We start from the raw sequence: 9,572 nt of genomic DNA, 5'->3' as shown, positions 1-9,572 counted from the left end.
ACGAGGTGAAACAAGAATTAGCTTGATGGGGAAGGATCAAAATCTTTCAGCTGGAGATGAATGTACCACCGAAAATGCTATTTCTGTTTCCAACTATACCGGTTATACTGCTTCAAACAATAGCAAAGAGACATATCGAAATTTAACTGGGGGGACGACCCAGGGATTAAATTTAAAATATTAGCAGATCTGAGACTTTCTTTCTGTATGAAGCTCTTTCCACACTCTTTGCACTTAAATGGTTTCTTCCCACTATGTAAGAAATCTGTGTCCTGGTCCCCCATGCCTTGTGCTGCGATCGCTGACTTCATGTTTGCTCCTTTTCCCCTTCAAGACTACAAGTCTTCGAGGATGAGACCATCTTCGCTTCGATTTGGCCAGAATGAGGCAGACTCCGGCCGAGCTACTGTGTTTCTGAAGTGGGGAAAGCTTTGGGCAAAGGCCAGCAGCGCAGAGATGACACTGGCCGCCATTTTTTTTGCCTCTCCGCTTTCCCCGAGGCTGTAGCTTCAGAGGTCATTGAGCAGTTGAAAGAGGGTGACAGCATTGGGGGTCTCCATAAGAAGACTCCCCAGCAGGCAGTTGAACAGCCCCTCCAGTTTCACATGCAGGAGGGAGGAGAACCAAATGGCTAAGTTGTTGAAACAAAATGGCATCCCACAAAATGGCTGAGCTGTTGAAACAAAATGGCGTTTCCCACCTTTTTTAAAAAAATAGAAAAGGGCGGAAAACTCAAACTTCTGGCCCAGTTGCCTCTGTGGACTCCTCCCGGCAATTGGGGCAGAATCCAGCTACCCCCTATACACTGTTCCCTTCCCCAGATGACAGGCGGTGGGGAGAGGAGAGAAATGCAAAAATAATGAAGTAGAAATGAAAAAGCTGGGAGGAGGGAGGGTCAGACAAGAGTGTGTGTGTGAAAAAATTTGCTCAGAAATACGATCCAGCAAATAGGATGAAGGGGAGGACTAGACAAAGGGGAAATCCACCCAGAAACGAGCACTCAAGCGAGTGTTTCTCTCCACACACAGAGATCTTCCTCCAGAGCAAAGGGTTTCCTGATGTTTCATTCTGATACACATATTACATGCACAAACCTATATTATTTCAACGGTGCACCTCTATAAACATAGCTGTCAACTTTCAGATTTGAAAATCAGGGATCAGCAGCCTCACCTGTCCCGGGGACAGTCTACGGGATAACTAACGGGATAACTAACAATCTGGGATAGCGGGAAACGGCGCTGGAATAAGGGAATTTCCCGCAAAAAAAAGGGAAGGTTGACAGCTATGTCTATAAAGGGAGTACTTTTTTGTGCCAACGTCGGAGGTGTCCTTTTAGTAAGGGTGCAGGGGCCAAGTGCTGCACCAAAGATCTGGGTGCCGCAGATGGGAAGGCACCATGCCCTTGAGGACAAGGGGTAGCGGGAAAGATGTGCAGACATAAAGCTGTTTCCATGCAGATTCCTTCGCGGACATGGAAGGGCTGTGCTGGGATCCAGAAAGGGCAACCTTTCAGTAATGCTTTTGAATAGCAGTTGCTGGAAGTCATAGCTGGAAAGAGGGTTCTTACAGGTTTTCCCCATGGATCTGGGTAGCCATGGGGATAGGAGGATACTGGAGCAGTTGGGCCATGGGCCTGATCCAGCAGGCTCTTCTTATGTGTTTCAAAAGGACCCGCTCCTTCCTCCTGCCCCAGTACCTCTGAGTCCGGTGTCCTTCTTCTGGGCTCCAGTCTCTCCCAGGATGAGGATGGGACAACAGAGGTGGTTCCCAAAGCAAGGCTGCTGCTTTCCCTTGCTGCAAAGCAAACGGAGGGAAGGAAGCATTTCCTCTTACCTGAACTCAGGGCCTTTCCCCAGTTTTGTGCAAATGGGGTAGGCTCTGCTACATCCTGGACGGTTTCACTCAGAAGGCAATGTTTCCTCCTTGAGATGGTTGGCTATCTAGCTTGGCTGGGTTCCCCACTGTTGTCTTCAGAAGAGAAAAGTTGAGCCACTGCTTCTGGACCAAAGATCTGGTTGCAGCAGAAGTCAGAGAAGGAGCCATGCCCACACAGAGAAGGGGCAGTGGAGAAGAGGCACGAGGATCAAGATTTTTCTTCAAAGATTCCTTCGGGATTCGCTAGCATCCAGAAATGGCAGCCAATAACTGCATGGATGGCTTGGTTGTCGTCTTCTCCGTCATCTTGGGAGCTGGAGACTGAGACCATTCTCTGGAAGCATGGCCCCACAAAGGAAGCAGGATATAGTATCTTCCTGGTATATGTGGGGATTGGATATCCAACGGAATTAACATGCCATAACTTCCAAAGGAAGCCTAGCTGACTAACTTCTCAAGGAACTAGAGTCCTTCCTTTCTGATCTCATGCAGAAAGGTTCTATTTCTTCCATTCTCCAGTTACGCTCAACTTGTAACGGCAGCTGATGTTCAGATGAGGAGACTGCTTCATATATGACTGCAGCTTCAAGTGAAGGCTTGCACATGTGAATGGGAAAACCACAGTGGGCACGAGCCACCACTGGGTAGAAATCTTTCCACAATCTGCTACCTGACGCTTCATGCAAAGGGTTGAATCTTCTGCAAGCAAAGCATCTCTGCTGCTAAGGGGCTCTTTGCTGCAGTCCCACCCTCTATGAACACGTCCATGCAGAGAATCAGAAGGAAACAGTGGCCCAACCCAGGTGTTTGCAGCAACCTTGAGCGGCAGCTGCACAGGGACAGAGTGGCTCCTGGTGATGGCTGTGAAATGGGGCTAAGCTCGGAAAGGGAACCATGCAGCAAAACTCTCTCCCTGCTGCAAATATCACAGTGCCCGTCACCTGCGAAATGCCACTTTGAAGTATGGCGGCCTCCCCTTTCTCAGCTTGTCCATGCCGCCACAGCAGCTTCTCTCACCTTCATGCCTTATGACCTAGGAGACAGAAAGGAAAATAAAAGCAAAGAAAGAGATCATATATGGGAAATGCCAGGGAACCCAGAAGTCTAAACTCACAGACCCTGGCAGGACACGGGAGCCAACCTTGGACCTTCAACCTTTCCCTGTTGCTTCCCTGTGCCAAATTAAAGATTTTAAGCCGCTCAGGACAGCAGCCTCTTTGTAAAGGGTCGCACACAGTGATGGTGCAAACAGATAATACAAAATAAATCTCACTACGCTCCTGTCCTGTGCAAGCTAAAGCCCGTTAGAGGCCTTTCCCTTAAAACCATAGACTGTGTACACAACATACTTTTAGGGCTCAAGCACATTTCCATTGGGCTCATGTGCCTAGGAAGCACAGGTGTGTGTTTTTTCCCCTCCTCATCCCCCCACCATTTATTTATTTTACATGTTAGTTGCCGTACATTTTCAACATTATACATTACATATATAATATTATATATACGGATTCCCCACATCTAACCCTAAACCCTATACCCAGCTCACCATTTACCCAAATACCCATGTGACTTCCTTCAGTCACATGCATATCATTCTTGCTATCTTAAAACTCTAACATTGTGTTCATAAATATTCATCATATTACTCCTCTATTTTAAATTCATTACATCTTAGCTTAATGGACTCAATCAGTGCTCAATCAGGTGTGGTTTTCATAAGCCAGCCCAGAGATTCCTTGCCTGGCACAGTTCTCAGGGGAGTCCCTTCCTGTCATCCAGTATGTGGGAAAACCTGTGTGGCAATCTTAGTACTTGAACACGAGCAAAACCCATCTGCCCAACATTCCCCTTGAAGTCAAGGCGCAATCCTGTGACACTCAACACCCTCCTGGTTTTCCATTTCCAATGCACAGGGTCCCTCCCCAGCTCAAGAACCCGGCATCTGAGCTCCTCTTACCTTCACAGTTCCTGCTCATTATCACTTATGGGCAGCACTTGCCTTGGCAAGTGTATCACCATCAGACTGACAGGCATCCCTCTCTCAGGGCAATATGATGCCTGCTTGCAAACCTGCCCATTGTGACATCAGCTGGAAAACAGAGGCCAGGCTGCTGGGTTGTCAGGCAGCTGCATTAATAATAAAAAATAAAGGGGGGTGTCAAAGTGTAGTGGGTTGAGATCATAGTGCATCTTAGGTCCCCCCTCCATCCTTTAGCTGCCCAGAGTGGCTGGGGTAACCTAGCCAGATGAGTGGGGTATAAATAAAAGTATTATTATTATTATTATTATTATTATTATTATTATTATTATTATTGTCTTGTAACAGCCAGTGGGCATGTGCGTAAAGTGAGAGCACACTGCTAAGGGCTGAGCTGACATACTTCATACAGCAGCCCCAGGCTTTCCCGAAATTAGAGTGTATCTGGGGGTGGAGAGGGCAAAACAAGATTAAGATCAGCAGCAGAAATGCTTTCTTATTGCGGGGTAGGAAAGCAACAAACACACAGCACAGGACACACATGCAGACATGGTCCTTTACCGCAACATTCTGTGCCTGTCCCCACAATTAGGGCTGCCATTACTGGGATTTCCCAGATGGAATTGACGTTTAGGCGGAATTTCTGAAAGGCGGTGCCTTGTCCTGGATCTTAGACAAGTCAAACCTCAACAACTTTGGGGTGTCCTGGTTTTTACTTTTTGAAATATGGCAACCCTAACAAAGCTGGATAACTGTTAAGGTGGGTGGGGGTTACCTGCAGGGTAGGTAGAGAAGAAATGGGGGAAGGGATGTTTGGGGTAGGAGGAGAAACATAAAAGACCCCACTTTCAGAGTTATTTTTAAATTCCTCCTTATAGAACACATCCACCCAGGCACACACACCATCAAACTGCTTAATTATTTCTGAAGCCCTTTATGTAAAACCGAGGAACTGTTAGTTACTGAAGCTGGGGAGGATTTTTTCGTGGTGGGGGGGATATTTTAAGAAGATAAACGGGGGGGGGGCGGTAGGGAAGAGATGCAGGAAGATAACGGGCTGCAAGTTAAAGCTGCCGGCTCTCCCTCAATGTGCCTCGGAGAGAAAGAGAGAGAAAGCAGGAAGATCTGGGCTGCAGGTTAATGAAAGGACAGCCACTCAGGCTTCACCTGAACGATCGTGGAAGTCACCCCAGGGTGCCACGGCTCACTGGTTGAAAACCAGTGTAACAGGGTGACGAAGGTGATTGTATTGGAATTATTAAGGGAACGTTAAGGAGGGAGGGATGGAGGGGGGAAGAGTGAGGGTGGAATGCTGGAGGTGAGTGAAGATTGGATGAGGCTTTGAATGTTGCAGGTGAGGCAGTTGAGAGCTGTGGGTTCGGGAAGGGACAGGAGTTGGTGGTGGATCCGAAGCAGGGCTGGGCAACTAAGCTTAGGATCAGTAGTAACAGTCGCCATTGTCGCAATAAAGCAGCATATAAGAGAAAGTCAGTTTGAGACCATACGCTTACATGTGCAAGTCATCATTCAGTCCTTGCTTGTCATTTTTGTTTAACAGATTTACTGTCTTACATAGTAATTTGTGTGTGTATGCTGGGAAAGACAAACATCTTGCCACTCCCATTCTGAATTCGAGTCACACCCGGCGAGAAAACATTTATTGAAAAAGATCCAGCCGGATATAACGCTCTCAAGCCATTATTATTTTATTGGGTTTTTTCCTAGGGGGACGCAGACCCCTAAACATTTTGTCAATATTTGTACTTTTGTTCATTTACTGTATTTATTTTTCCCGATTTGAACTATAAAATGGTGATTGTCTTGAGTCAAAATGAGAGCACCCCTAAACATTTTTTTAGGAAAACAGCACTTCATCTACTTCTTACTACCGTACTGCGTTTTCCCGCAGCCAAAGTAGTTATAGGAAATCACGGGCAGCTCCCGGGAACCAATCAGAAAGAGACAGAAAGAAAGGAGGAAGCGTTATTGGAGGGCCTTGAAAGGGGCGGGAGGAGGAACAGGCCCGCGCGGGTGACGTCACCGCCGGCCTTGCTCGCCGCCTGGGCGTGGCTTATCCCTGAAGCCATTTTGTCCCACCCCCCCTCCCCTGAGAGTGGGGAGGTGGGGGAAGGCGCGAGGAAGCGTGGGAGAAAGTGGGCGTGGCTTCGAGGAAATAGCGGCGTCTGATTGGGCGGAGGCGGGATGGCGGGGCGGGGCCGGCTCTGCCCCTCCGCCCTGAGGCGTCCGCTTTTAAGCTTCCTGTCAGTCCGTGCCTGAGGAGGGAAGGAGGCCGGAAGTGCCTGCTGTGGTTCTTTTCTCTTCTCCCCCCAGCCCCGCGACAGGTGGGTTTCTGGTTTGTGCCGCACCTTGCTTTTTAAAGGGGTGTGTTTGGGTTTCCTGAAGCTGCTGCTGCTGCTTCTCCCGTGTGCGCGGGGGGGGGGGGAGAGTGCTGTTTCTCCCCCCACAAAAAAACCCTTATTTTCTCCCGCTGGTTTGCCCCTCGTCTCTTCAGCCCTCAGCCCGGTCCCGCCATTTGCGGCTTAGAGGGGTATGTTCATATGTGTGTATGTGTATATATGTTCTGCGCTCCTCAGCCAAAACTTCCTCTAGACTTCTTTTTCCTCCATCCTGTGCGAAAGCAGCGCCGGTCGGCGGCCGAGGATGATGGGAGTTGTAGTCTCTGGAGGAAGGACCGCAGCTCTCTCAAGCTAACCCCCCCGCCCCGTGCCAGGTGCGGAGTCCTAATTTTCTGCACCTATTGCTTGCCTAGCGTGGCCGTTTCTCGTTCCCACCTCCTAAGTGTCTCTGGATGAGAATTTAGAATCGTTTTTTAAAAAAAAAATAATAATTTTTATTAGGTTTCAATTACAATAATCCAATAATAGCCTCATTATAGCAATGCCAAATTAGAATACAATTACTAGTACCAATCATTCAGATGCCAAATCATATAATTTCGGTGTCTCCCCCTGCATGCTAGAATTGATGGTTTGATGATTTACTTTATTTCTGCGTTCCAAAATCTTATTAATTTCAATTACACTCCAGTCAAAATAGCAATCCCTTATACAACAACTCCAGTATTAACAACTTCCATTTGTATGGACACATTAAATGATTTATAAACCTGCAGGTGAAGCATTCAAACTATATCCTTGTTCTTCCTGTGTGTGGCAATTATTCTGTCTGTGATGTTTCTTCCTGTCCTTGCAAAATATTATGTCTATCTTTTCCCGGTGTTCTCTGTCATGCCTTGGGCAGAGCTAATATCCCATCGTTGAGAATTTAGAACCATTGACTATTTATAGAGTTGGAAGTGACCCCTGAGGATCATCTAGTTCCATCCCCTGCAAGGCAGGATTTTTTCGCCCAGTGTGGAACTTGAACCCACGGCCCTGAGATTTAAGAGTCTTCTGCTCTGTGATGGAGCTGTCAGCCAAGTTAACAGAATTAAAATTGGGAGGAAGCTGACAGAATTAAAAAGCTGGCAGGCTGTTTTCTGCTTTGCCTGAAAGTTTTGCTACTTGTTGCCCCCCCCCCCCACAGTATGCATGTTTTGTATAGATAGATAGGTCTCTTCTCCCCGCTCAGCACCTTATTGGGCACTCAAGAGGAGTGTACAAAGTGCTTTGTAAATAAACCACTGGGTATTATCCTTGCAAGATGTAATGACTGCAGTGGGCTTGGGTTGACTGGTTTCAAAGCCCTAAAGGATGACCCTGGGCCACGTGGGTTTCTCTCAGCCTGACCTACCTTGCAGGGGTGTATGTGTGCCACTGTGAGAACTTGGAGGAAGGATGGGATGGAAAAAGGAAAATAAGCTTGAATGCACCTTCCAGCACGTAGCAAGTTATGCCTCCCAGTAAGCCTTGGTGAGCAGCATGTAAGGAGTTTATTTCCTGTGTGCTTTGAACCTTTACTTGCCCTTTCCCAGGATACCTGCACACACCTTGTTTGGTTTAACTTACTTAGCCCAAACGTAACAGCATAGCCCATATGCCTTCGTCTAGCAGCTCTTTTCATCCAGGACTAACAGGCTTCTTCTTGTCTACAGTAGCTTTCAAATAGCAAGCTAGTAGCCTGCCAGGCTCTACACCAGAAATGTGAGGTCTGATAGTTATAAAGCATTTTACCTTGGCTTTCAGTTTCTTTTAGAAATGTCTAATATAGATTAAATCAAAATTAAAAATAAATGCATTCAAGAAAATTAGGCAAAGTGTAGCAGTTAACACAGCCACTAAAACAGGGGAGGCAGGCATTGTCAATTGGGCCAAAGACCTATCAAAAGAAAAAAGGTCGTAAGTTTGAGGAGGAGTGTCATTGGAAGAGGTAGATGCATCTCTCTCCCTAGGATTTACATTTCTGTTTGCCATTCTTGCCACAGTAGTTTTTGCCCAAAGGCAGCGATGGCAAGGGGAGCCCCAACATTCCCCTCTAGCTTGGAAACTTGGGTGGGTGGGTAGAGAAATCACCCCTTCAATTGCACTGACCTTCAGAGAGCTCAGCGTAGTGATAGAAAAGATGCTTGCTTTACTTTATGTCTACAACCTAGCGAGGAAAGTTGGGACTGGCTGCTTTGTGTTGTGGATTATTGGGTTGTTTTTGTTTCTATTTTTATCATGTATTTTGTGTTCATATTGTGATTTTATGTTGTGAACTGCCCTGAGATCTACAGGTACAGGGTGGTATACTGCTGTTACTATTACTACTAATAATACAGTGGTACGTTTATGAACCTAATCCATTCTGGAAGTCCGTTCTTAAACTAAAACCATTCTTAAACTGAGGCTCGCTTTCCCTAATGAGACCTGCCGCCGCTGGTGCCCTTCCACCGTTCGGATTCCGTTCTTAGATCGAGGTAAAGTTCTTAAACTGGGACACTACTTATGGTTTTGCGGAGTTCGTAAACCGAATCATTTTAAACAGGACTGTTCTTAAACTGAGGTACCACTGTAATCCCTTCCCCCAGCACCTAAGGTTTAGAGCTGCAGAAGGGGAATTGTCCTTGACATCCCATGGAGGTGCAGTGTGAGGTCAGGACTGCAATCCTGTACACAGGTACCTAGGTGTGTAAGCCCCATAGAACATAATGCGGCTTTTCGGCAAGCAGGCATAGAAAATTGTGCCCTTTGGCGAGGGATGGATCCTAACGATAACAGGTCTTGCCTTTGCTACCAAGGCCAGCAAAAAAATGTACGGACCTTTGAGTTTCATAACTTTGCTGTAGCATAAGGACAGAAGTGCATTTTTGTTCAGTGTGGACAAAACTCTATCAAAGTTAATGCTGAAGTGGTAATATGGTCTGGATAGTGTCTGGTAGAGTTTCAGAGACCACAGAAGGGCTTGGTAGGGTTTCTGTGGTTTGTGGTTGGAGGCAGTTATGATGTTTCTGAATAGCAGTTTCTGGAAACCTCAAGCGGGGAGAATGCTCCTGTGCATGTGGGTTTCCCATGGGCATCTGGTTGGCCACTGTGAGAACAGGATGTTGGACTGGATGGGATGGCCCAGAAGCCTCCTCTTATGCTCTTGTGGTTGAAGCTTCAGTGGCTTATTATACTTTGTTTTTCTTCCTGTGGGTGTGATGTCCAGTCAGTCTGAGTCTAACAGGTTGATATTCTCTTGGCTTCCAGTTCCATGCATTTCCCCCTACAAATATGTGGCAACGTGCTGTGCAATGAAAAGACATGCCAATCCTTATTTGCATTTAAAAAACAAA

The 9,572-nt window shown here is 46.8% G+C and overlaps 1 protein-coding gene across 1 annotated transcript in view; it reads left to right on the top strand.

Annotated features, from left to right (window-relative positions):
* The first annotated feature begins 5,723 nt into the window (after positions 1-5,723).
* MAP3K14 (mitogen-activated protein kinase kinase kinase 14) overlaps positions 5,724-9,572 on the top strand; it is a 48,945-nt gene continuing 45,096 nt past the window's right edge. Inside the window, exon 1 of the mRNA XM_083582664.1 lies at positions 5,724-6,198. The gene's annotated coding sequence lies outside the window, so the exon portion shown is untranslated. The remainder of the gene's footprint in view (positions 6,199-9,572) is intronic.

The sequence above is a fragment of the Podarcis filfolensis genome (genome assembly GCF_964270895.1).
Source record: "Podarcis filfolensis genome assembly, chromosome: 13".
In the NCBI taxonomy this organism is placed as follows: Eukaryota; Metazoa; Chordata; class Lepidosauria; order Squamata; family Lacertidae; genus Podarcis; species Podarcis filfolensis.
The sequence above is the reverse complement of the archived record's forward strand: the minus strand, read 5'-3'. Positions and strand labels throughout refer to the sequence as shown.